At 46.9% G+C, this 25,000-nt stretch overlaps 31 non-coding genes across 31 annotated transcripts in view; all 31 read left to right on the top strand.

Moving 5' to 3' along the window:
• The window catches only part of LOC311370314 (U1 spliceosomal RNA), a 165-nt gene extending 17 nt beyond the window's left edge, over positions 1-148 (top strand). The window contains exon 1 of the small nuclear RNA XR_014640639.1: positions 1-148. This exon is cut by the window's left edge and continues 17 nt beyond it. This is a non-coding gene — a small nuclear RNA (U1 spliceosomal RNA).
• A 269-nt stretch (positions 149-417) lies between these two features.
• LOC311370098 (5S ribosomal RNA) lies at positions 418-536 on the top strand. Its single transcript, XR_014640426.1, has one exon. It is a non-coding gene; the product is annotated as a 5S ribosomal RNA (ribosomal RNA).
• An 827-nt stretch (positions 537-1,363) lies between these two features.
• LOC311369910 (U2 spliceosomal RNA) lies at positions 1,364-1,554 on the top strand. Its single transcript, XR_014640242.1, has one exon. It is a non-coding gene; the product is annotated as a U2 spliceosomal RNA (small nuclear RNA).
• A 421-nt stretch (positions 1,555-1,975) lies between these two features.
• LOC311370406 (U1 spliceosomal RNA) lies at positions 1,976-2,140 on the top strand. The gene has a single exon (XR_014640730.1). It is a non-coding gene; the product is annotated as a U1 spliceosomal RNA (small nuclear RNA).
• A 269-nt stretch (positions 2,141-2,409) lies between these two features.
• Positions 2,410-2,528, top strand: LOC311370193 (5S ribosomal RNA). Its single transcript, XR_014640521.1, has one exon. It is a non-coding gene; the product is annotated as a 5S ribosomal RNA (ribosomal RNA).
• Positions 2,529-2,828: 300 nt separating this feature from the next.
• LOC311370100 (5S ribosomal RNA) lies at positions 2,829-2,947 on the top strand. The gene has a single exon (XR_014640428.1). It is a non-coding gene; the product is annotated as a 5S ribosomal RNA (ribosomal RNA).
• A 300-nt stretch (positions 2,948-3,247) lies between these two features.
• Positions 3,248-3,366, top strand: LOC311370101 (5S ribosomal RNA). The gene has a single exon (XR_014640429.1). It is a non-coding gene; the product is annotated as a 5S ribosomal RNA (ribosomal RNA).
• Positions 3,367-3,787: 421 nt separating this feature from the next.
• Positions 3,788-3,978, top strand: LOC311369911 (U2 spliceosomal RNA). The gene has a single exon (XR_014640243.1). It is a non-coding gene; the product is annotated as a U2 spliceosomal RNA (small nuclear RNA).
• A 421-nt stretch (positions 3,979-4,399) lies between these two features.
• Positions 4,400-4,564, top strand: LOC311370315 (U1 spliceosomal RNA). The gene has a single exon (XR_014640640.1). It is a non-coding gene; the product is annotated as a U1 spliceosomal RNA (small nuclear RNA).
• A 269-nt stretch (positions 4,565-4,833) lies between these two features.
• On the top strand, positions 4,834-4,952 carry LOC311370103 (5S ribosomal RNA). Its single transcript, XR_014640431.1, has one exon. It is a non-coding gene; the product is annotated as a 5S ribosomal RNA (ribosomal RNA).
• An 827-nt stretch (positions 4,953-5,779) lies between these two features.
• Positions 5,780-5,970, top strand: LOC311369912 (U2 spliceosomal RNA). The gene has a single exon (XR_014640244.1). It is a non-coding gene; the product is annotated as a U2 spliceosomal RNA (small nuclear RNA).
• A 421-nt stretch (positions 5,971-6,391) lies between these two features.
• LOC311370316 (U1 spliceosomal RNA) lies at positions 6,392-6,556 on the top strand. The gene has a single exon (XR_014640641.1). It is a non-coding gene; the product is annotated as a U1 spliceosomal RNA (small nuclear RNA).
• A 269-nt stretch (positions 6,557-6,825) lies between these two features.
• Positions 6,826-6,944, top strand: LOC311370104 (5S ribosomal RNA). Its single transcript, XR_014640432.1, has one exon. It is a non-coding gene; the product is annotated as a 5S ribosomal RNA (ribosomal RNA).
• Positions 6,945-7,771: 827 nt separating this feature from the next.
• On the top strand, positions 7,772-7,962 carry LOC311369915 (U2 spliceosomal RNA). Its single transcript, XR_014640247.1, has one exon. It is a non-coding gene; the product is annotated as a U2 spliceosomal RNA (small nuclear RNA).
• A 421-nt stretch (positions 7,963-8,383) lies between these two features.
• On the top strand, positions 8,384-8,548 carry LOC311370407 (U1 spliceosomal RNA). The gene has a single exon (XR_014640731.1). It is a non-coding gene; the product is annotated as a U1 spliceosomal RNA (small nuclear RNA).
• A 269-nt stretch (positions 8,549-8,817) lies between these two features.
• Positions 8,818-8,936, top strand: LOC311370194 (5S ribosomal RNA). The gene has a single exon (XR_014640522.1). It is a non-coding gene; the product is annotated as a 5S ribosomal RNA (ribosomal RNA).
• A 300-nt stretch (positions 8,937-9,236) lies between these two features.
• On the top strand, positions 9,237-9,355 carry LOC311370105 (5S ribosomal RNA). Its single transcript, XR_014640433.1, has one exon. It is a non-coding gene; the product is annotated as a 5S ribosomal RNA (ribosomal RNA).
• A 300-nt stretch (positions 9,356-9,655) lies between these two features.
• LOC311370107 (5S ribosomal RNA) lies at positions 9,656-9,774 on the top strand. Its single transcript, XR_014640435.1, has one exon. It is a non-coding gene; the product is annotated as a 5S ribosomal RNA (ribosomal RNA).
• A 421-nt stretch (positions 9,775-10,195) lies between these two features.
• On the top strand, positions 10,196-10,386 carry LOC311369916 (U2 spliceosomal RNA). The gene has a single exon (XR_014640248.1). It is a non-coding gene; the product is annotated as a U2 spliceosomal RNA (small nuclear RNA).
• A 421-nt stretch (positions 10,387-10,807) lies between these two features.
• LOC311370317 (U1 spliceosomal RNA) lies at positions 10,808-10,972 on the top strand. Its single transcript, XR_014640642.1, has one exon. It is a non-coding gene; the product is annotated as a U1 spliceosomal RNA (small nuclear RNA).
• A 269-nt stretch (positions 10,973-11,241) lies between these two features.
• Positions 11,242-11,360, top strand: LOC311370108 (5S ribosomal RNA). The gene has a single exon (XR_014640436.1). It is a non-coding gene; the product is annotated as a 5S ribosomal RNA (ribosomal RNA).
• An 827-nt stretch (positions 11,361-12,187) lies between these two features.
• Positions 12,188-12,378, top strand: LOC311369917 (U2 spliceosomal RNA). The gene has a single exon (XR_014640249.1). It is a non-coding gene; the product is annotated as a U2 spliceosomal RNA (small nuclear RNA).
• Positions 12,379-12,797: 419 nt separating this feature from the next.
• On the top strand, positions 12,798-12,962 carry LOC311370318 (U1 spliceosomal RNA). The gene has a single exon (XR_014640643.1). It is a non-coding gene; the product is annotated as a U1 spliceosomal RNA (small nuclear RNA).
• Positions 12,963-13,231: 269 nt separating this feature from the next.
• LOC311370109 (5S ribosomal RNA) lies at positions 13,232-13,350 on the top strand. Its single transcript, XR_014640437.1, has one exon. It is a non-coding gene; the product is annotated as a 5S ribosomal RNA (ribosomal RNA).
• An 862-nt stretch (positions 13,351-14,212) lies between these two features.
• LOC311369984 (U2 spliceosomal RNA) lies at positions 14,213-14,408 on the top strand. The gene has a single exon (XR_014640316.1). It is a non-coding gene; the product is annotated as a U2 spliceosomal RNA (small nuclear RNA).
• Positions 14,409-14,829: 421 nt separating this feature from the next.
• On the top strand, positions 14,830-14,994 carry LOC311370319 (U1 spliceosomal RNA). The gene has a single exon (XR_014640644.1). It is a non-coding gene; the product is annotated as a U1 spliceosomal RNA (small nuclear RNA).
• A 269-nt stretch (positions 14,995-15,263) lies between these two features.
• Positions 15,264-15,382, top strand: LOC311370110 (5S ribosomal RNA). Its single transcript, XR_014640438.1, has one exon. It is a non-coding gene; the product is annotated as a 5S ribosomal RNA (ribosomal RNA).
• Positions 15,383-22,907: 7,525 nt separating this feature from the next.
• LOC311369968 (U2 spliceosomal RNA) lies at positions 22,908-23,098 on the top strand. The gene has a single exon (XR_014640300.1). It is a non-coding gene; the product is annotated as a U2 spliceosomal RNA (small nuclear RNA).
• A 421-nt stretch (positions 23,099-23,519) lies between these two features.
• Positions 23,520-23,684, top strand: LOC311370320 (U1 spliceosomal RNA). Its single transcript, XR_014640645.1, has one exon. It is a non-coding gene; the product is annotated as a U1 spliceosomal RNA (small nuclear RNA).
• Positions 23,685-23,953: 269 nt separating this feature from the next.
• On the top strand, positions 23,954-24,072 carry LOC311370111 (5S ribosomal RNA). The gene has a single exon (XR_014640439.1). It is a non-coding gene; the product is annotated as a 5S ribosomal RNA (ribosomal RNA).
• An 853-nt stretch (positions 24,073-24,925) lies between these two features.
• The window catches only part of LOC311369918 (U2 spliceosomal RNA), a 191-nt gene continuing 116 nt past the window's right edge, over positions 24,926-25,000 (top strand). The window contains exon 1 of the small nuclear RNA XR_014640250.1: positions 24,926-25,000. This exon is cut by the window's right edge and continues 116 nt beyond it. This is a non-coding gene — a small nuclear RNA (U2 spliceosomal RNA).

Raw genomic sequence — 25,000 nt, forward strand, 5'->3', positions numbered from 1 at the left:
GAGATACCATGATCAAGAAGGTGGTTCACCCATAGCGAGGCTCAGCCATTGCACTGAGGCTGTTGCTGACCCGTGCGAATTCCCCAAATGTGGGAATCTCGATTGCATAATTTCTGGTAGTGGGGGACTGCGTTCGCGCTCTCCCCTGATTATGTTGTTCTAAAGAAAAAACAGCTACGAATGCCTGCAATCGCACCCCAGGTGTTGGAGCGCTACGTTTCTTCAAACGTTTACACAAACGCATACGCAGTGTATTGCATTGCGTTTTTATACGGAGCTTTGAGTCTGGAATAACGTATTCCTTCATTCATCTATTCATTGTGGTATAACTAATCATTGTTTCTGTACAAGTGCGACCCCTGGCCCACTCCTAATGTGCTCCTGCGTATAAAAGCGTGTTTGGCGACGGGTAGAATTGCTTACGGCCATACCACCCTGAACACGCCCGATCTCGTCTGATCTCGGAAGCTAAGCAGGGTCGGGCCTGGTTAGTACTTGGATGGGAGACCGCCTGGGAATACCAGGTGCTGTAAGCTTTTTCTTTTCATCTCGAGCTTTTTGCCTGCAATTGTTTACCGTGGCCGGATCTTTACCGCCAACTGTTTGGGAGAATTGAAGCAACATACAGACACTGACAACGTCTCTCCAAAATCTTTTTGTGAAACACGCGGACAGTATAGTGAGACTGCCAGCAGGGAGCACCAGAGAGCTGCGACGAGAGCTCTACATTTCGACAACCTTCAGGCGCGCACACACACACACACACACACACACACAACAGAACAAGATACCTGATATTATAACTTAGAGGATAGTGAAATATCAAAAACTATTCAATCGGATAATAATTGCGCTATCTGAGGATATTTGCCTACCTGTCGCTCATGAGGTCCGAGAAGAACTGAGCAGAATCTGGCTCTGTCCTGCTTATATTGCATGTGAGTTCTGTTGGTAAGGCTGCCTGGGTTTGTGACGGCATAATGAGGAGAGCGTTCTTGGTCACCGGTTTATTCAGACGCGCCAGTGTGAGTTTATTGGGGCAGCGTAATGCATTCACTGCATGCTTTTCTGAATCAATGACTTAAATATCTCAGAATTATGGGATACGTTTTGATGGCAAATAAAAACGATGCTGTATTTTTCTGAATGAACCAGATAATCCCAAGAGAAGCTGCGTTAGCACAAATGATAAATAAACTCGTTTAGTTTTTCAGGATAAATATAGTCTTGACAACACGCTATGTGTGGTGGACGCCTAGTGGTCCTTTTGAATTTGTATAGGCTGAGGCTGTTCTCGCTGTTAAACCGCCAAGCAGAGCGTCGTGTCTGGGAAGGTGGCCTCTAGGCCTGACCATGTGTGGGTATCGCTTCTCGGCCTTTTGGCTAAGATCAAGTGTAGTATCTGTTCTTATCAGTTTAATATCTGATACGTCCCCTACCCGGGGACCATATATTAAATTGATTTTTGGAACTTGGAGATGGAAAAGGGGCTTGCTCCGTCCACTCCACGCATCGACCTGGTATTGCAGTACCTCCAGGACCGGTGCACCCTCCTATGACTGTTCAAAACAAAAGGCATCTCCTACTGATGCTAGACCCGTCCGCGTTTGAGTCAACAAAGTGACATGGATCATGTACAGTTTAAACGTGCGTATGAAAACGAACCATGAACATTTATTCCAACGGGATTATGTTATAGGCTATGTATATATTCATATAAACAATAATACATTGTAGTGTTCAAATAACTCTGATCTCCAGGTTTGCTGTCGTTTTGCTTCCACCCACGCTGATTTCAGATGCAAGTTAAAAACGTGTGATCGGTGGTCTACAGTGTCTATACAGTCTAGACGTGCAGGAATGTTGCCAACACTTTGTGTTCCAGTGTATCTCGTCCCTTTGCTGAATGCTTTGCAACCGTCCCCCACGGGAGCACGCGTGGGCAACGTGTAGCCACCCTGAACGCTCACAACTCATACTTACCTGGCAAGGGAGATACCATGATCAAGAAGGTGGTTCACCCATAGCGAGGCTCAGCCATTGCACTGAGGCTGTTGCTGACCCGTGCGAATTCCCCAAATGTGGGAATCTCGATTGCATATTTTCTGGTAGTGGGGGACTGCGTTCGCGCTCTCCCCTGATTATGTTGTTCTAAAGAAAAAACAGCTACGAATGCCTGCAATCGCACCCCAGGTGTTGGAGCGCTACGTTTCTTCAAACGTTTACACAAACGCATACGCAGTGTATTGCATTGCGTTTTTATACGGAGCTTTGAGTCTGGAATAACGTATTCCTTCATTCATCTATTCATTGTGGTATAACTAATCATTGTTTCTGTACAAGTGCGACCCCTGGCCCACTCCTAATGTGCTCCTGCGTATAAAAGCGTGTTTGGCGACGGGTAGAATTTCTTACGGCCATACCACCCTGAACACGCCCGATCTCGTCTGATCTCGGAAGCTAAGCAGGGTCGGGCCTGGTTAGTACTTGGATGGGAGACCGCCTGGGAATACCAGGTGCTGTAAGCTTTTTCTTTTCATCTCGAGCTTTTTGCCTGCAATTGTTTACCGTGGCCGGATCTTTACCGCCAACTGTTTGGGAGAATTGAAGCAACATACAGACACTGACAACGTCTCTCCAAAATCTTTTTGTGAAACACGCGGACAGTATAGTGAGACTTTACTGAGACTTTGAGTCTGGAATAACGTATTCCTTCATTCATCTATTCATTGTGGTATAACTAATCATTGTTTCTGTACAAGTGCGACCCCTGGCCCACTCCTAATGTGCTCCTGCGTATAAAAGCGTGTTTGGCGACGGGTAGAATTGCTTACGGCCATACCACCCTGAACACGCCCGATCTCGTCTGATCTCGGAAGCTAAGCAGGGTCGGGCCTGGTTAGTACTTGGATGGGAGACCGCCTGGGAATACCAGGTGCTGTAAGCTTTTTCTTTTCATCTCGAGCTTTTTGCCTGCAATTGTTTACCGTGGCCGGATCTTTACCGCCAACTGTTTGGGAGAATTGAAGCAACATACAGACACTGACAACGTCTCTCCAAAATCTTTTTGTGAAACACGCGGACAGTATAGTGAGACTTTACTGAGACTTTGAGTCTGGAATAACGTATTCCTTCATTCATCTATTCATTGTGGTATAACTAATCATTGTTTCTGTACAAGTGCGACCCCTGGCCCACTCCTAATGTGCTCCTGCGTATAAAAGCGTGTTTGGCGACGGGTAGAATTGCTTACGGCCATACCACCCTGAACACGCCCGATCTCGTCTGATCTCGGAAGCTAAGCAGGGTCGGGCCTGGTTAGTACTTGGATGGGAGACCGCCTGGGAATACCAGGTGCTGTAAGCTTTTTCTTTTCATCTCGAGCTTTTTGCCTGCAATTGTTTACCGTGGCCGGATCTTTACCGCCAACTGTTTGGGAGAATTGAAGCAACATACAGACACTGACAACGTCTCTCCAAAATCTTTTTGTGAAACACGCGGACAGTATAGTGAGACTTTACTGAGACTTTGAGTCTGGAATAACGTATTCCTTCATTCATCTATTCATTGTGGTATAACTAATCATTGTTTCTGTACAAGTGCGACCCCTGGCCCACTCCTAATGTGCTCCTGCGTATAAAAGCGTGTTTGGCGACGGGTAGAATTGCTTACGGCCATACCACCCTGAACACGCCCGATCTCGTCTGATCTCGGAAGCTAAGCAGGGTCGGGCCTGGTTAGTACTCGTGTCTGGGAAGGTGGCCTCTAGGCCTGACCATGTGTGGGTATCGCTTCTCGGCCTTTTGGCTAAGATCAAGTGTAGTATCTGTTCTTATCAGTTTAATATCTGATACGTCCCCTACCCGGGGACCATATATTAAATTGATTTTTGGAACTTGGAGATGGAAAAGGGGCTTGCTCCGTCCACTCCACGCATCGACCTGGTATTGCAGTACCTCCAGGACCGGTGCACCCTCCTCTGACTGTTCAAATCAAAAGGCATCTCCTGCTGATGCTACACCCGTCCGCGTTTGAGACAACAAAGTGACATGGATCATTTACAGTTTAAACGTGCGTATGAAAACGCACCATGAACATTTATTCCAACGGGATTCTGTTATAGGCTATGTATATATTTATATAAACAATAATACATTGTAGTGTTCAAATAACTCTGATCTCCAGGTTTGCTGTCGTTTTGCTTCCACCCACGCTGATTTCAGATGCAAGTTAAAAACGTGTGATCGGTGGTCTACAGTGTCTATACAGTCTAGACGTGCAGGAATGTTGCCAACACTTTGTGTTCCAGTGTATCTCGTCCCTTTGCAGAATGCTTTGCAACCGTCCCCCACGGGAGCACGCGTGGGCAACGTGTAGCCACCCTGAACGCTCACAACTCATACTTACCTGGCAAGGGAGATACCATGATCAAGAAGGTGGTTCACCCATAGCGAGGCTCAGCCATTGCACTGAGGCTGTTGCTGACCCGTGCGAATTCCCCAAATGTGGGAATCTCGATTGCATAATTTCTGGTAGTGGGGGACTGCGTTCGCGCTCTCCCCTGATTATGTTGTTCTAAAGAAAAAACAGCTACGAATGCCTGCAATCGCACCCCAGGTGTTGGAGCGCTACGTTTCTTCAAACGTTTACACAAACGCATACGCAGTGTATTGCATTGCGTTTTTATACGGAGCTTTGAGTCTGGAATAACGTATTCCTTCATTCATCTATTCATTGTGGTATAACTAATCATTGTTTCTGTACAAGTGCGACCCCTGGCCCACTCCTAATGTGCTCCTGCGTATAAAAGCGTGTTTGGCGACGGGTAGAATTGCTTACGGCCATACCACCCTGAACACGCCCGATCTCGTCTGATCTCGGAAGCTAAGCAGGGTCGGGCCTGGTTAGTACTTGGATGGGAGACCGCCTGGGAATACCAGGTGCTGTAAGCTTTTTCTTTTCATCTCGAGCTTTTTGCCTGCAATTGTTTACCGTGGCCGGATCTTTACCGCCAACTGTTTGGGAGAATTGAAGCAACATACAGACACTGACAACGTCTCTCCAAAATCTTTTTGTGAAACATGCGGACAGTATAGTGAGACTGCCAGCAGGGAGCACCAGAGAGCTGCGACGAGAGCTCTACATTTCGACAACCTTCAGGCGCGCACACACACACACACACACACACACACAACAGAACAAGATACCTGATATTATAACTTAGAGGATAGTGAAATATCAAAAACTATTCAATCGGATAATAATTGCGCTATCTGAGGATATTTGCCTACCTGTCGCTCATGAGGTCCGAGAAGAACTGAGCAGAATCTGTCTCTGTCCTGCTTATATTGCATGTGAGTTCTGTTGGTAAGGCTGCCTGGGTTTGTGACGGCATAATGAGGAGAGCGTTCTTGGTCACCGGTTTATTCAGACGCGCCAGTGTGAGTTTATTGGGGCAGCGTAATGCATTCACTGCATGCTTTTCTGAATCAACGACTTAAGTATCTCAGAATTATGGGATACGTTTTGATGGCAAATAAAAACGATGCTGTATTTTTCTGAATGAACCAGATAATCCCAAGAGAAGCTGCGTTAGCACAAATGATAAATAAACTCGTTTAGTTTTTCAGGATAAATATAGTCTTGACAACACGCTATGTGTGGTGGACGCCTAGTGGTCCTTTTGAATTTGTATAGGCTGAGGCTGTTCTCGCTGTTAAACCGCCAAGCAGAGCGTCGTGTCTGGGAAGGTGGCCTCTAGGCCTGACCATGTGTGGGTATCGCTTCTCGGCCTTTTGGCTAAGATCAAGTGTAGTATCTGTTCTTATCAGTTTAATATCTGATACGTCCCCTACCCGGGGACCATATATTAAATTGATTTTTGGAACTTGGAGATGGAAAAGGGGCTTGCTCCGTCCACTCCACGCATCGACCTGGTATTGCAGTACCTCCAGGACCGGTGCACCCTCCTATGACTGTTCAAATCAAAAGGCATCTCCTGCTGATGCTACACCCGTCCGCGTTTGAGACAACAAAGTGACATGGATCATTTACAGTTTAAACGTGCGTATGAAAACGCACCATGAACATTTATTCCAACGGGATTCTGTTATAGGCTATGTATATATTTATATAAACAATAATACATTGTAGTGTTCAAATAACTCTGATCTCCAGGTTTGCTGTCGTTTTGCTTCCACCCACGCTGATTTCAGATGCAAGTTAAAAACGTGTGATCGGTGGTCTACAGTGTCTATACAGTCTAGACGTGCAGGAATGTTGCCAACACTTTGTGTTCCAGTGTATCTCGTCCCTTTGCAGAATGCTTTGCAACCGTCCCCCACGGGAGCACGCGTGGGCAACGTGTAGCCACCCTGAACGCTCACAACTCATACTTACCTGGCAAGGGAGATACCATGATCAAGAAGGTGGTTCACCCATAGCGAGGCTCAGCCATTGCACTGAGGCTGTTGCTGACCCGTGCGAATTCCCCAAATGTGGGAATCTCGATTGCATAATTTCTGGTAGTGGGGGACTGCGTTCGCGCTCTCCCCTGATTATGTTGTTCTAAAGAAAAAACAGCTACGAATGCCTGCAATCGCACCCCAGGTGTTGGAGCGCTACGTTTCTTCAAACGTTTACACAAACGCATACGCAGTGTATTGCATTGCGTTTTTATACGGAGCTTTGAGTCTGGAATAACGTATTCCTTCATTCATCTATTCATTGTGGTATAACTAATCATTGTTTCTGTACAAGTGCGACCCCTGGCCCACTCCTAATGTGCTCCTGCGTATAAAAGCGTGTTTGGCGACGGGTAGAATTGCTTACGGCCATACCACCCTGAACACGCCCGATCTCGTCTGATCTCGGAAGCTAAGCAGGGTCGGGCCTGGTTAGTACTTGGATGGGAGACCGCCTGGGAATACCAGGTGCTGTAAGCTTTTTCTTTTCATCTCGAGCTTTTTGCCTGCAATTGTTTACCGTGGCCGGATCTTTACCGCCAACTGTTTGGGAGAATTGAAGCAACATACAGACACTGACAACGTCTCTCCAAAATCTTTTTGTGAAACACGCGGACAGTATAGTGAGACTGCCAGCAGGGAGCACCAGAGAGCTGCGACGAGAGCTCTACATTTCGACAACCTTCAGGCGCGCACACACACACACACACACACACACACAACAGAACAAGATACCTGATATTATAACTTAGAGGATAGTGAAATATCAAAAACTATTCAATCGGATAATAATTGCGCTATCTGAGGATATTTGCCTACCTGTCGCTCATGAGGTCCGAGAAGAACTGAGCAGAATCTGGCTCTGTCCTGCTTATATTGCATGTGAGTTCTGTTGGTAAGGCTGCCTGGGTTTGTGACGGCATAATGAGGAGAGCGTTCTTGGTCACCGGTTTATTCAGACGCGCCAGTGTGAGTTTATTGGGGCAGCGTAATGCATTCACTGCATGCTTTTCTGAATCAATGACTTAAATATCTCAGAATTATGGGATACGTTTTGATGGCAAATAAAAACGATGCTGTATTTTTCTGAATGAACCAGATAATCCCAAGAGAAGCTGCGTTAGCACAAATGATAAATAAACTCGTTTAGTTTTTCAGGATAAATATAGTCTTGACAACACGCTATGTGTGGTGGACGCCTAGTGGTCCTTTTGAATTTGTATAGGCTGAGGCTGTTCTCGCTGTTAAACCGCCAAGCAGAGCGTCGTGTCTGGGAAGGTGGCCTCTAGGCCTGACCATGTGTGGGTATCGCTTCTCGGCCTTTTGGCTAAGATCAAGTGTAGTATCTGTTCTTATCAGTTTAATATCTGATACGTCCCCTACCCGGGGACCATATATTAAATTGATTTTTGGAACTTGGAGATGGAAAAGGGGCTTGCTCCGTCCACTCCACGCATCGACCTGGTATTGCAGTACCTCCAGGACCGGTGCACCCTCCTATGACTGTTCAAAACAAAAGGCATCTCCTACTGATGCTAGACCCGTCCGCGTTTGAGTCAACAAAGTGACATGGATCATGTACAGTTTAAACGTGCGTATGAAAACGAACCATGAACATTTATTCCAACGGGATTATGTTATAGGCTATGTATATATTCATATAAACAATAATACATTGTAGTGTTCAAATAACTCTGATCTCCAGGTTTGCTGTCGTTTTGCTTCCACCCACGCTGATTTCAGATGCAAGTTAAAAACGTGTGATCGGTGGTCTACAGTGTCTATACAGTCTAGACGTGCAGGAATGTTGCCAACACTTTGTGTTCCAGTGTATCTCGTCCCTTTGCTGAATGCTTTGCAACCGTCCCCCACGGGAGCACGCGTGGGCAACGTGTAGCCACCCTGAACGCTCACAACTCATACTTACCTGGCAAGGGAGATACCATGATCAAGAAGGTGGTTCACCCATAGCGAGGCTCAGCCATTGCACTGAGGCTGTTGCTGACCCGTGCGAATTCCCCAAATGTGGGAATCTCGATTGCATATTTTCTGGTAGTGGGGGACTGCGTTCGCGCTCTCCCCTGATTATGTTGTTCTAAAGAAAAAACAGCTACGAATGCCTGCAATCGCACCCCAGGTGTTGGAGCGCTACGTTTCTTCAAACGTTTACACAAACGCATACGCAGTGTATTGCATTGCGTTTTTATACGGAGCTTTGAGTCTGGAATAACGTATTCCTTCATTCATCTATTCATTGTGGTATAACTAATCATTGTTTCTGTACAAGTGCGACCCCTGGCCCACTCCTAATGTGCTCCTGCGTATAAAAGCGTGTTTGGCGACGGGTAGAATTTCTTACGGCCATACCACCCTGAACACGCCCGATCTCGTCTGATCTCGGAAGCTAAGCAGGGTCGGGCCTGGTTAGTACTTGGATGGGAGACCGCCTGGGAATACCAGGTGCTGTAAGCTTTTTCTTTTCATCTCGAGCTTTTTGCCTGCAATTGTTTACCGTGGCCGGATCTTTACCGCCAACTGTTTGGGAGAATTGAAGCAACATACAGACACTGACAACGTCTCTCCAAAATCTTTTTGTGAAACACGCGGACAGTATAGTGAGACTTTACTGAGACTTTGAGTCTGGAATAACGTATTCCTTCATTCATCTATTCATTGTGGTATAACTAATCATTGTTTCTGTACAAGTGCGACCCCTGGCCCACTCCTAATGTGCTCCTGCGTATAAAAGCGTGTTTGGCGACGGGTAGAATTGCTTACGGCCATACCACCCTGAACACGCCCGATCTCGTCTGATCTCGGAAGCTAAGCAGGGTCGGGCCTGGTTAGTACTTGGATGGGAGACCGCCTGGGAATACCAGGTGCTGTAAGCTTTTTCTTTTCATCTCGAGCTTTTTGCCTGCAATTGTTTACCGTGGCCGGATCTTTACCGCCAACTGTTTGGGAGAATTGAAGCAACATACAGACACTGACAACGTCTCTCCAAAATCTTTTTGTGAAACACGCGGACAGTATAGTGAGACTTTACTGAGACTTTGAGTCTGGAATAACGTATTCCTTCATTCATCTATTCATTGTGGTATAACTAATCATTGTTTCTGTACAAGTGCGACCCCTGGCCCACTCCTAATGTGCTCCTGCGTATAAAAGCGTGTTTGGCGACGGGTAGAATTGCTTACGGCCATACCACCCTGAACACGCCCGATCTCGTCTGATCTCGGAAGCTAAGCAGGGTCGGGCCTGGTTAGTACTTGGATGGGAGACCGCCTGGGAATACCAGGTGCTGTAAGCTTTTTCTTTTCATCTCGAGCTTTTTGCCTGCAATTGTTTACCGTGGCCGGATCTTTACCGCCAACTGTTTGGGAGAATTGAAGCAACATACAGACACTGACAACGTCTCTCCAAAATCTTTTTGTGAAACACGCGGACAGTATAGTGAGACTTTACTGAGACTTTGAGTCTGGAATAACGTATTCCTTCATTCATCTATTCATTGTGGTATAACTAATCATTGTTTCTGTACAAGTGCGACCCCTGGCCCACTCCTAATGTGCTCCTGCGTATAAAAGCGTGTTTGGCGACGGGTAGAATTGCTTACGGCCATACCACCCTGAACACGCCCGATCTCGTCTGATCTCGGAAGCTAAGCAGGGTCGGGCCTGGTTAGTACTCGTGTCTGGGAAGGTGGCCTCTAGGCCTGACCATGTGTGGGTATCGCTTCTCGGCCTTTTGGCTAAGATCAAGTGTAGTATCTGTTCTTATCAGTTTAATATCTGATACGTCCCCTACCCGGGGACCATATATTAAATTGATTTTTGGAACTTGGAGATGGAAAAGGGGCTTGCTCCGTCCACTCCACGCATCGACCTGGTATTGCAGTACCTCCAGGACCGGTGCACCCTCCTCTGACTGTTCAAATCAAAAGGCATCTCCTGCTGATGCTACACCCGTCCGCGTTTGAGACAACAAAGTGACATGGATCATTTACAGTTTAAACGTGCGTATGAAAACGCACCATGAACATTTATTCCAACGGGATTCTGTTATAGGCTATGTATATATTTATATAAACAATAATACATTGTAGTGTTCAAATAACTCTGATCTCCAGGTTTGCTGTCGTTTTGCTTCCACCCACGCTGATTTCAGATGCAAGTTAAAAACGTGTGATCGGTGGTCTACAGTGTCTATACAGTCTAGACGTGCAGGAATGTTGCCAACACTTTGTGTTCCAGTGTATCTCGTCCCTTTGCAGAATGCTTTGCAACCGTCCCCCACGGGAGCACGCGTGGGCAACGTGTAGCCACCCTGAACGCTCACAACTCATACTTACCTGGCAAGGGAGATACCATGATCAAGAAGGTGGTTCACCCATAGCGAGGCTCAGCCATTGCACTGAGGCTGTTGCTGACCCGTGCGAATTCCCCAAATGTGGGAATCTCGATTGCATAATTTCTGGTAGTGGGGGACTGCGTTCGCGCTCTCCCCTGATTATGTTGTTCTAAAGAAAAAACAGCTACGAATGCCTGCAATCGCACCCCAGGTGTTGGAGCGCTACGTTTCTTCAAACGTTTACACAAACGCATACGCAGTGTATTGCATTGCGTTTTTATACGGAGCTTTGAGTCTGGAATAACGTATTCCTTCATTCATCTATTCATTGTGGTATAACTAATCATTGTTTCTGTACAAGTGCGACCCCTGGCCCACTCCTAATGTGCTCCTGCGTATAAAAGCGTGTTTGGCGACGGGTAGAATTGCTTACGGCCATACCACCCTGAACACGCCCGATCTCGTCTGATCTCGGAAGCTAAGCAGGGTCGGGCCTGGTTAGTACTTGGATGGGAGACCGCCTGGGAATACCAGGTGCTGTAAGCTTTTTCTTTTCATCTCGAGCTTTTTGCCTGCAATTGTTTACCGTGGCCGGATCTTTACCGCCAACTGTTTGGGAGAATTGAAGCAACATACAGACACTGACAACGTCTCTCCAAAATCTTTTTGTGAAACACGCGGACAGTATAGTGAGACTGCCAGCAGGGAGCACCAGAGAGCTGCGACGAGAGCTCTACATTTCGACAACCTTCAGGCGCGCACACACACACACACACACACACACACAACAGAACAAGATACCTGATATTATAACTTAGAGGATAGTGAAATATCAAAAACTATTCAATCGGATAATAATTGCGCTATCTGAGGATATTTGCCTACCTGTCGCTCATGAGGTCCGAGAAGAACTGAGCAGAATCTGGCTCTGTCCTGCTTATATTGCATGTGAGTTCTGTTGGTAAGGCTGCCTGGGTTTGTGACGGCATAATGAGGAGAGCGTTCTTGGTCACCGGTTTATTCAGACGCGCCAGTGTGAGTTTATTGGGGCAGCGTAATGCATTCACTGCATGCTTTTCTGAATCAACGACTTATGTATCTCAGAATTATGGGATACGTTTTGATGGCAAATAAAAACGATGCTGTATTTTTCTGAATGAACCAGATAATCCCAAGAGAAGCTGCGTTAGCACAAATGATAAATAAACTCGTTTAGTTTTTCAGGATAAATCTAGTCTTGACAACACGCTATGTGTGGTGGACGCCTAGTGGTCCTTTTGAATTTGTATAGGCTGAGGCTGTTCTCGCTGTTAAACCGCCAAGCAGAGCGTCGTGTCTGGGAAGGTGGCCTCTAGGCCTGACCATGTGTGGGTATCGCTTCTCGGCCTTTTGGCTAAGATCAAGTGTAGTATCTGTTCTTATCAGTTTAATATCTGATACGTCCCCTACCCGGGGACCATATATTAAATTGATTTTTGGAACTTGGAGATGGAAAAGGGGCTTGCTCCGTCCACTCCACGCATCGACCTGGTATTGCAGTACCTCCAGGACCGGTGCACCCTCCTCTGACTGTTCAAATCAAAAGGCATCTCCTGCTGATGCTACACCCGTCCGCGTTTGAGACAACAAAGTGACATGGATCATTTAGTTTAAACGTGCGTATGAAAACGCACCATGAACATTTATTCCAACGGGATTCTGTTATAGGCTATGTATATATTTATATAAACAATAATACATTGTAGTGTTCAAATAACTCTGATCTCCAGGTTTGCTGTCGTTTTGCTTCCACCCACGCTGATTTCAGATGCAAGTTAAAAACGTGTGATCGGTGGTCTACAGTGTCTATACAGTCTAGACGTGCAGGAATGTTGCCAACACTTTGTGTTCCAGTGTATCTCGTCCCTTTGCTGAATGCTTTGCAACCGTCCCCCACGGGAGCACGCGTGGGCAACGTGTAGCCACCCTGAACGCTCAAAACTCATACTTACCTGGCAAGGGAGATACCATGATCAAGAAGGTGGTTCACCCATAGCGAGGCTCAGCCATTGCACTGAGGCTGTTGCTGACCCGTGCGAATTCCCCAAATGTGGGAATCTCGATTGCATAATTTCTGGTAGTGGGGGACTGCGTTCGCGCTCTCCCCTGATTATGTTGTTCTAAAGAAAAAACAGCTACGAATGCCTGCAATCGCACCCCAGGTGTTGGAGCGCTACGTTTCTTCAAACGTTTACACAAACGCATACGCAGTGTATTGCATTGCGTTTTTATACGGAGCTTTGAGTCTGGAATAACGTATTCCTTCATTCATCTATTCATTGTGGTATAACTAATCATTGTTTCTGTACAAGTGCGACCCCTGGCCCACTCCTAATGTGCTCCTGCGTATAAAAGCGTGTTTGGCGACGGGTAGAATTGCTTACGGCCATACCACCCTGAACACGCCCGATCTCGTCTGATCTCGGAAGCTAAGCAGGGTCGGGCCTGGTTAGTACTTGGATGGGAGACCGCCTGGGAATACCAGGTGCTGTAAGCTTTTTCTTTTCATCTCGAGCTTTTTGCCTGCAATTGTTTACCGTGGCCGGATCTTTACCGCCAACTGTTTGGGAGAATTGAAGCAACATACAGACACTGACAACGTCTCTCCAAAATCTTTTTGTGAAACACGCGGACAGTATAGTGAGACTGCCAGCAGGGAGCACCAGAGAGCTGCGACGAGAGCTCTACATTTCGACAACCTTCAGGCGCGCACACACACACACACGCGCACGCGCACACACACACACACACACACACACACACACACACACACACACAACAGAACATGATACCTGATATTATAACTTAGAGGATAGTGAAATATCAAAAACTATTCAATCGGATAATAATTGCGCTATCTGAGGATATTTGCCTACCTGTCGCTCATGAGGTCCGAGAAGAACTGAGCAGAATCTGGCTCTGTCCTGCTTATATTGCCTGTGAGTTCTGTTGGTAAGGCTGCCTGGGTTTGTGACGGCATAATGAGGAGAGCGTTCTTGGTCACCGGTTTATTCAGACGCGCCAGTGTGAGTTTATTGGGGCAGCGTAATGCATTCACTGCATGCTTTTCTGAATCAACGAGTTAAGTATCTCAGAATTATGGGATACGTTTTGATGGCAAATAAAAACGATGCTGTATTTTTCTGAATGAACCAGATAATCCCAAGAGAAGCTGCGTTAGCACAAATGATAAATAAACTCGTTTTTCAGGATAAATATAGTCTTGACAACACGCTATGTGTGGTGGACGCCTAGTGGTCCTTTTGAATTTGTATAGGCTGAGGCTGTTCTCGCTGTTAAACCGCCAAGCAGAGCGTCGTGTCTGGGAAGGTGGCCTCTAGGCCTGACCATGTGTGGGTATCGCTTCTCGGCCTTTTGGCTAAGATCAAGTGTAGTATCTGTTCTTATCAGTTTAATATCTGATACGTCCCCTACCCGGGGACCATATATTAAATTGATTTTTGGAACTTAGAGATGGAAAAGGGGCTTGCTCCGTCCACTCCACGCATCGACCTGGTATTGCAGTAGGCTACCTCCAGGACCGGTGCACCCTCCTATGACTGTTCAAATCAAAAGGCATCTCCTGCTGATGCTACACCCGTCCGCGTTTGAGACAACAAAGTGACATGGATCATTTACAGTTTAAACGTGCGTATGAAAACGCACCATGAACATTTATTCCAACGGGATTCTGTTATAGGCTATGTATATATTTATATAAACAATAATACATTGTAGTGTTCAAATAACTCTGATCTCCAGGTTTGCTGTCGTTTTGCTTCCACCCACGCTGATTTCAGATGCAAGTTAAAAACGTGTGATCGGTGGTCTACAGTGTCTATACAGTCTAGACGTGCAGGAATGTTGCCAACACTTTGTGTTCCAGTGTATCTCGTCCCTTTGCAGAATGCTTTGCAACCGTCCCCCACGGGAGCACGCGTGGGCAACGTGTAGCCACCCTGAACGCTCACAACTCATACTTACCTGGCAAGGGAGATACCATGATCAAGAAGGTGGTTCACCCATAGCGAGGCTCAGCCATTGCACTGAGGCTGTTGCTGACCCGTGCGAATTCCCCAAATGTGGGAATCTCGATTGCATAATTTCTGGTAGTGGGGGACTGCGTTCGCGCTCTCCCCTGATTATGTTGTTCTAAAGAAAAAACAGCTACGAATGCCTGCAATCGCACCCCAGGTGTTGGAGCGCTACGTTTCTTCAAACGTTTACACAAACGCATACGCAGTGTATTGCATTGCGTTTTTATACGGAGCTTTGAGTCTGGAATAACGTATTCCTTCATTCATCTATTCATTGTGGTATAACTAATCATTGTTTCTGTACAAGTGCGACCCCTGGCCCACTCCTAATGTGCTCCTGCGTATAAAAGCGTGTTTGGCGACGGGTAGAATTGCTTACGGCCATACCACCCTGAACACGCCCGATCTCGTCTGATCTCGGAAGCTAAGCAGGGTCGGGCCTGGTTAGTACTTGGATGGGAGACCGCCTGGGAATACCAGGTGCTGTAAGCTTTTTCTTTTCATCTCGAGCTTTTTGCCTGCAATTGTTTACCGTGGCCGGATCTTTACCGCCAACTGTTTGGGAGAATTGAAGCAACATACAGACACTGACAACGTCTCTCCAAAATCTTTTTGTGAAACACGCGGACAGTATAGTGAGACTGCCAGCAGGGAGCACCAGAGAGCTGCGACGAGAGCTCTACATTTCGACAACCTTCAGGCGCGCACACACACACACACGCGCACGCGCACACACACACACACACACCACACACACACACACAACAGAACATGATACCTGATATTATAACTTAGAGGATAGTGAAATATCAAAAACTATTCAATCGGATAATAATTGCGCTATCTGAGGATATTTGCCTACCTGTCGCTCATGAGGTCCGAGAAGAACTGAGCAGAATCTGGCTCTGTCCTGCTTATATTGCCTGTGAGTTCTGTTGGTAAGGCTGCCTGGGTTTGTGACGGCATAATGAGGAGAGCGTTCTTGGTCACCGGTTTATTCAGACGCGCCAGTGTGAGTTTATTGGGGCAGCGTAATGCATTCACTGCATGCTTTTCTGAATCAACGAGTTAAGTATCTGTGGCGGGACTCTATAAAAACTCAATATAAAGGGGAGGGAAGGTAACTAAAGAGGGACCGACAACGCCACCTGGGGAATTGCACCCCAGGAAATAAAACAATAAACTATTAAACTATTACGATACAGAAATTATAAGGACACAGGTTCGAAAATCTAAAAGAGGCAGAGACGATATATATATATATATAATGTTTATTTTAATACAATAATGATGAAATGATGAAACACTAAATAAAGAAAACTGGAATAAAACCAAACTAAACCAAACAACAAAACAAAAGGTTAAGTAAACCAACAACTCAATTGTCAAAACAATGACACAGAAAACGGGAAATAACACAACGCAAACTTAACCAAAGCAAACAAAAGAAAATATCAAAACAGAACCAAAACAAAACCAAAACAGAACAGCAGCAGGAGATCCTAAAAACAAGAAACACAAATTAATAAAAAGGGAAAATTGTAACTGAAAACTGTTAAAAAGAGGGGACCCAACTCACCACCCTGGTAGGCAACCAGCAGAGGTCGAGTTCGGCCATCTTGGCCCTTTTTATAATGCACCTGGGTGCAGGGGGGGAGGAGCTAAGAAAGGCTGTGTTCACAACCCCTACTGAGGTTCACTACAATCTACCCCATGTTTTTTTTTAATCGTCGGCCCGACGATTTACATTTATTGCCATGGCCTAAACACCGCACAGCCACTAAACACAGGCATCAGAGAGTTACTAGCCCCAATAGCACTACTCCCAGCAACCTGAGGAAGGTGGTGAAGGTTTGGGTGTCTGCCTGCGTTCGGACGGGTAGTTCTTCTCAGGGAGGCCTCACTGGTGCTTGGAATTTCAGTGCTAGTTGTTGAATACACTGGGCCTTCGCTTGGCTGAGAGGTAGCAACAGCATCAGTTTGGTTTGATGAGAGGGTGATGGTGACAGGCCGCGCTGGTATGTGGTTTCTTGGGACAGCCATGGGTTCCGAGGTCACTACGGCCCAGTCACTACCAAACGATGACTCATCTGCTGAGATGGATCCCATCTGTTCAGGGGGTTCACTGGGGGGACAATTAGCAGCACAATCCACTTTGCCTTTTATGAGAGAACGATGAACGTGCTTTACCTGCTGGGGGTTACGCACCGGAGCCACAGTATACACAGACCCTCCCATTCCAGGGGCCTTCAGTACTTTATACACTGTTGAGCTCCAGATGTCTTGAATTTTGTGACGGCCCCTTACGCTGGTGTCTTTGAGGAGGACCAGCTGACCTTCTTGCAGCGGGACATCACGAACATGCTTGTCATAGTGTTCCTTCCGCCGGGCAGCCGCAGCTTCCAGGTGCCTGGTTGTACTCTCAAAAGCATGACGTAGCCGTGTCTGGTGTTCCACGATCCAATCATGGGGGTGGCCAGGTACAGGTTCCTGTACTCTGCCTAACAGAAAATCAACAGGTAATTGTGGGTCTTGGCCAAACATCAGGAAAAACGGAGACTCACCAGTCGACTGATGTGCTGTTGTATTGTATGCAAAGGTCACTTGGGGCAGGTAGCTGGACCAGTCTCTCTTCTTGGTGGTGGGCAGAGTGCGGAGAAGGTTGTGTAAGGTGCGGTTGAACCTCTCACACTGGCCATTTCCAGCTGGATGGTAGGGCGTGGTGCGGCTCTTCTCAATGCCATACATCTGGCAGAGCTGCTGGATGAGGTTGCTTTCAAAGTTCCTGCCCTGGTCAGAGTGGAGGCGACCAGGCACACCGAACCTGCAGAACCACTCATTAACCAATACTCTGGCCACTGTGGATGCCCGCTGGTCGTGGGTTGGGATGGCTTGTGTATACTTCGAAAAGACATCGGTCATGACCAGGATGTTCTCTGCCCCGCTCTTCGAAGGCTCCAGGATGGTGAAGTCGATGGCCAGAATCTGGTTTGGACGTGAAGCAAGCAAGTGACCCATATAAGCACAGGCAGTAGGTTGAGTGTGTTTGGATACCTGGCAGCGTTCACATTCTCGACACCATTGCTTGATGTCGTGGTGCATCCCTGGCCAATAGCACCGCAGACGGACCAGCTCTGTTGTTCGCTCAGCACCTTGGTGCCCATGTTCATTGTGCAACTGTTGAAGTATCTGGGTCTTGAGCGATGTAGGGAGTACTAACTGGAGCACTTCATCTCCTCTAGGGATGGTGACACGACGATAGAGCACCCCTCCTTGCTCCACTAGCCGGTCCCACTGTTTGATCAGCACCAGGACTTCTTTGGAAGCCTGCCGTCGTTCAGCTGCATCCGGGGCCCTCTTTCTGGTCCAAAACGTCAGGAACTCTCGGATTACTGGATCAGCTTCCTGTAAACCATGCAAGTCAGGGGGAGAGTAGCAAGGGAAAGCTGAAACAGTAGCCTGGGTCACTCGATTCTCCACAACAACCTGTTGTAGCAATTCCGGGACTGATGTGCCTGGAGCTACATACTCGGATGTTTGAATGCTTGGTGGATGTTGCCTGGAAAGTGCATCTGCATTCTTGTTGCTTTGACCGGACCTGTATTTGATGGAAAAGTCAAAGGACGCCAACTGTGCGGCCCAACGGTGCTCGGTAGCACCCAGCTTGGCTGTGGACAGGTGGCTGAGGGGATTATTGTCTGTATACACCACACACTTCTGTCCCAATAGATAGTCCCGGAATTTTTCAGTCATAGCCCATTTAAGGGCAAGAAATTCCAATTTCATGGAGCTGTAGTTTGTCATGTTGCGTTCTGTTGGTTTAAGACCACGGCTTGCATAGGCAATGGGTCTGACCTTACCCTGCTGTTCTTGGGACAGTACAGCACCCAGTCCGTTGTAGCTGGCATCAACCTCCAAGATGAAGGGTGATGAAAAGTTAGCATAGGCCAGGACTGGAGTTGACACCAACCTTTTCTTCAGCCCCTCGAAGCTCTGCTCACACTCCTCTGTCCATGCAGCATGGAGGCTTCCACCTGATGGTTTCCGGGCTTTGGTGCCAGTGAGTTGAGCAACCAGGCGATGTAAAGGGGCTGCCAGCTTGGCAAACCCCTCAACAAAACGTCTGTAATAGCTGGCAAATCCTAGAAAAGAGCGCAGCTCTGACACATGGTTAGGCCTTGGCCACCCTGCAACAGCCTCGATTTTGCCAGGATCAGTGGCTACACCTTCTCTAGAAATGATGTGACCCAGGTAGTTCACCTCTGGTCTGAAGAAGGAGCACTTCTCCAACTTGGCTTTCAGTCCTTCTTGCTGTAGGCGGCCCAACACGGCATCTATGCGTTGAATATGCTCTGTCACAGTGGCAGAAAAAACAACAACATCATCCAAATACAACAACAATGATTGACCATGTTGTTCCCCAAAGATCCTCTCCATCAACCTTTGGAAAGTGCTTGGGGCATTGCACAAACCAAAAGGCATCCGGTTCCACTCGAACAACCCAAAAGGGGTACAGAATGCCGTCTTTGCCTTGTCCCTCTCTGTGACAGGTACTTGATGGTACCCAGCAGCCAGGTCCAATGTGGAGAACCAGTGGGCCCCTGATAATGCATCAAGGGATTCTTCAATACGGGGCAAGGGGAACGCATCCTTGCGAGTCTTGCTGTTCAAAAGCCGGTAGTCCACACACAACCGAAGGCTGCCGTCTTTCTTTCTCACGAGCACAATGGGAGAGGCAAAGGGGCTACTACTTTCTCTGATGACCTGTGCATCCAGAAGTTGGCGAATGTGGGCTTTTGCCGACTCATATTCTGAAGGTGGGATACGACGATATCGCTGGCGCACTGGCACGTCATCTAGTAATGGAATATCGTGAGAAATGAGGTTAGTACAACCTAGATCTCCCTCATAGGCTGAAAAGATACCACTGTATTTCTGCAGTAGCAGCCTAACTTGACACTGCTCGTCCTGAGTGAGTGCTGTTAAATCAACTGCAGCGATCTTATCCTGCACTGAACTGGTAGTCTGTGAAGAGACTGTAACTTCTACTCCCTCCTCCACAAGGTTATCAGGTGAGTTGGCAAGGTAAGCTTCACTAACAGTACCTAGAATGGTATTAGGGTATAGTACAACACACTGGGTCCCTACATTGACAATGGGGATATACACCGTACCTTTAACCATGTGAACCAGGGCTGGAGAAGCTAATAGCCCTGCAGGCAAGCCACCGCTGCTGGGCTCAAACAAAATCTGATCGGCCAAATGTTGGGGGCCTGTGGCTGCCACCATTTTCATAGTACCCCCTGGGACTCTGCAAACCCTCCCCCCTTTTACCCTTACACATCCCGGACGTTCAGGAGGGGCTTTAGTTTGGACCCGATAACACTGCTGAAGAGCGTGCTGAATGGGTGTGGGGGCCTGTAACACAGAAGGCAAGTCAAAGAGGGCAGGCCCATGTTGCACAAACAACTCCCCGTAACATTCTTTGATGATGTTCATTCCTAGTACACCAGGGACTAAGGATACACCATGTGGAGTGTTTCTGACAACCAACACCCCCCGCTTTTTAACAGTTTTCCCACAAAGCTGTACATCCAATTCCAGGTAACCAACATATGGAATTGCTAACCCATTTGCAGCACTTAATCTGAGCCAATTACAAGACTGGAGTTTTTCTGGTCCCCAGGGCTCAAAATGCTGTAGAAAGAAATGCTCGGTCATCGTTGACACCATTGATCCAGTGTCCACTAAGCATGGAACCTGCACCCCTCCCATACGTACAGAAATATTTGGACATGCAGAAACCAATCTTTCATGACTAGCAGCCAAATTGGAGCCAGATGAGCCCCCACCTGAACTTTGGCTCAATGGTTCAGGGGGTGCCAGTTTCCCTGGTTTCTGGGGCGGGACATGGGTTGTGTGGCAGCAGGAGCTTGCTGGGGCTGTATAACTGCATAATCCTCTCTACACTCCCTAGCAAAGTGACCTGGTTTTTGACATCTCATACAGATCACCGTTCTCTTACCATGCCCTGACTGAGTTCTAGGGCCTTCTTTAAGAGCTGTAAGGCTCTTAGTGAGGTGGATGAGTTGCTCTTGCTGGTTGCGGAGGATTTCCTTCAGTTCACTTAACTCAGAACTGAAGGATGAGTTACCTGCCCCCTGGTGGTTGGACCGATTACCTTCTACAGTGTGCTGGTAACCAAAGGCACTGGGAACAGAATAGCTTCTGCCCCTTGCACCCCCAGGCATCCCTTCTTGTACCCATCTAATGGCCTCAGTACGGACCTCTATCAGGGTGGCGGTAGGGTGGCCCCGGACAAACTGCTTGAGTTCTCTGCGAAGGGAACAATCAAACACATGTTCAACAAATTGATCTCTCGACAACACCTCCCTATTAAGTGAACCATGAGGGGATTTTTGTACCACCTTCTCCATCAAACACATTAATGCATGAGAGAACTCTTGTAACGTTTCACCATCTTGTTGCTTCCTGGAGAAGAACTCTTCCTGCAGAGATACATATGATTTTGTACACCCAAAGAGTTCTTTTAATATAAGCAGAACCTTATCTGGATCTGCCCTTTCCTCTGGGGACCGATATTTAATTTCTTCTCTTGCTTCTCCCTCCAGGTGATCATAGATAAAGAGCGCTTGGTCCGCTGGAGACAGGTGGCGAGCTCGTACGCAGGCGTGGACCTCTTCAATCCACTCCCCAATACTTAGTCCTGCCCTGCCCCGAAACAGTGGGCATTTCCGGTCTCTGGGGAAATGAATCAGCCTCTCAGTTACTGCAGGGACTGAAGAGAGTCCAGGGGCTGATGGAATTGCCGATGAGGTGCTGGGGCAAGACTGGTTAGTCTCTCGCTCTTGACGCATCTGTTGATTCTCAGCTCGCAGCTGATTGACCAAGTCCCTTAATTGGGCGACCTCCTCCTCCATGAGGAAACAAAACTGAAGGGGGTGAGAGAAACTGTGCGTGCCAGGAACTGCCCGGCACCTGCTGCTGTTCTGTAAAAAAAAATAAACCCTAACAAGCTATATACAAATAAATTGGGTTGTGGAAAAAAATAACTACAAGTCTCTGCCTCAAAAGAAATCCTGCCGTCAACGCCAAAATGTGGCGGGACTCTATAAAAACTCAATATAAAGGGGAGGGAAGGTAACTAAAGAGGGACCGACAACGCCACCTGGGGAATTGCACCCCAGGAAATAAAACAATAAACTATTAAACTATTACGATACAGAAATTATAAGGACACAGGTTCGAAAATCTAAAAGAGGCAGAGACGATATATATATATATATAATGTTTATTTTAATACAATAATGATGAAATGATGAAACACTAAATAAAGAAAACTGGAATAAAACCAAACTAAACCAAACAACAAAACAAAAGGTTAAGTAAACCAACAACTCAATTGTCAAAACAATGACACAGAAAACGGGAAATAACACAACGCAAACTTAACCAAAGCAAACAAAAGAAAATATCAAAACAGAACCAAAACAAAACCAAAACAGAACAGCAGCAGGAGATCCTAAAAACAAGAAACACAAATTAATAAAAAGGGAAAATTGTAACTGAAAACTGTTAAAAAGAGGGGACCCAACTCACCACCCTGGTAGGCAACCAGCAGAGGTCGAGTTCGGCCATCTTGGCCCTTTTTATAATGCACCTGGGTGCAGGGGGGGAGGAGCTAAGAAAGGCTGTGTTCACAACCCCTACTGAGGTTCACTACATATCTCAGAATTATGGGATACGTTTTGATGGCAAATAAAAACGATGCTGTATTTTTCTGAATGAACCAGATAATCCCAAGAGAAGCTGCGTTAGCACAAATGATAAATAAACTCGTTTTTCAGGATAAATATAGTCTTGACAACACGCTATGTGTGGTGGACGCCTAGTGGTCCTTTTGAATTTGTATAGGCTGAGGCTGTTCTCGCTGTTAAACCGCCAAGCAGAGCGTCGTGTCTGGGAAGGTGGCCTCTAGGCCTGACCATGTGTGGGTATCGCTTCTCGGCCTTTTGGCTAAGATCAAGTGTAGTATCTGTTCTTATCAGTTTAATATCTGATACGTCCTCTACCCGGGGACCATATATTAAATTGATTTTTGGAACTTGGAGATGGAAAAGGGGCTTGCTCCGTCCACTCCACGCATCGACCTGGTATTGCAGTACCTCCAGGACCGGTGCACCCTCCTATGACTGTTCAAATCAAAAGGCATCTCCTGCTGATGCTACACCCGTCCGCGTTTGAGACAACAAAGTGACATGGATCATTTACAGTTTAAACGTGCGTATGAAAACGCACCATGAACATTTATTCCAACGGGATTCTGTTATAGGCTATGTATATATTTATATAAACAATAATACATTGTAGTGTTCAAATAACTCTGATCTCCAGGTTTGCTGTCGTTTTGCTTCCACCCACGCTGATTTCAGATGCAAGTTAAAAACGTGTGATCGGTGGTCTACAGTGTCTATACAGTCTAGACGTGCAGGAATGTTGCCAACACTTTGTGTTCCAGTGTATCTCGTCCCTTTGCAGAATGCTTTGCAACCGTCCCCCACGGGAGCACGCGTGGGCAACGTGTAGCCACCCTGAACGCTCACAACTCATACTTACCTGGCAAGGGAGATACCATGATCAAGAAGGTGGTTCACCCATAGCGAGGCTCAGCCATTGCACTGAGGCTGTTGCTGACCCGTGCGAATTCCCCAAATGTGGGAATCTCGATTGCATAATTTCTGGTAGTGGGGGACTGCGTTCGCGCTCTCCCCTGATTATGTTGTTCTAAAGAAAAAACAGCTACGAATGCCTGCAATCGCACCCCAGGTGTTGGAGCGCTACGTTTCTTCAAACGTTTACACAAACGCATACGCAGTGTATTGCATTGCGTTTTTATACGGAGCTTTGAGTCTGGAATAACGTATTCCTTCATTCATCTATTCATTGTGGTATAACTAATCATTGTTTCTGTACAAGTGCGACCCCTGGCCCACTCCTAATGTGCTCCTGCGTATAAAAGCGTGTTTGGCGACGGGTAGAATTGCTTACGGCCATACCACCCTGAACACGCCCGATCTCGTCTGATCTCGGAAGCTAAGCAGGGTCGGGCCTGGTTAGTACTTGGATGGGAGACCGCCTGGGAATACCAGGTGCTGTAAGCTTTTTCTTTTCATCTCGAGCTTTTTGCCTGCAATTGTTTACCGTGGCCGGATCTTTACCGCCAACTGTTTGGGAGAATTGAAGCAACATACAGACACTGACAACGTCTCTCCAAAATCTTTTTGTGAAACACGCGGACAGTATAGTGAGACTGCCAGCAGGGAGCACCAGAGAGCTGCGACGAGAGCTCTACATTTCGACAACCTTCAGGCGCGCACACACACACACACGCGCACGCGCACACACACACACACACACACACACACACAACAGAACATGATACCTGATATTATAACTTAGAGGATAGTGAAATATCAAAAACTATTCAATCGGATAATAATTGCGCTATCTGAGGATATTTGCCTACCTGTCGCTCATGAGGTCCGAGAAGAACTGAGCAGAATCTGGCTCTGTCCTGCTTATATTGCCTGTGAGTTCTGTTGGTAAGGCTGCCTGGGTTTGTGACGGCATAATGAGGAGAGCGTTCTTGGTCACCGGTTTATTCAGACGCGCCAGTGTGAGTTTATTGGGGCAGCGTAATGCATTCACTGCATGCTTTTCTGAATCAACGAGTTAAGTATCTCAGAATTATGGGATACGTTTTGATGGCAAATAAAAACGATGCTGTATTTTTCTGAATGAACCAGATAATCCCAAGAGAAGCTGCGTTAGCACAAATGATAAATAAACTCGTTTAGTTTTTCAGGATAAATATAGTCTTGACAACACGCTATGTGTGGTGGACGCCTAGTGGTCCTTTTGAATTTGTATAGGCTGAGGCTGTTCTCGCTGTTAAACCGCCAAGCAGAGCGTCGTGTCTGGGAAGGTGGCCTCTAGGCCTGACCATGTGTGGGTATCGCTTCTCGGCCTTTTGGCTAAGATCAAGTGTAGTATCTGTTCTTATCAGTTTAATATCTGATACGTCCCCTA

Source organism: Micromesistius poutassou (assembly GCF_964030765.1).
Source record: "Micromesistius poutassou genome assembly, chromosome: 24".
Classification (NCBI taxonomy): domain Eukaryota; kingdom Metazoa; phylum Chordata; class Actinopteri; order Gadiformes; family Gadidae; genus Micromesistius; species Micromesistius poutassou.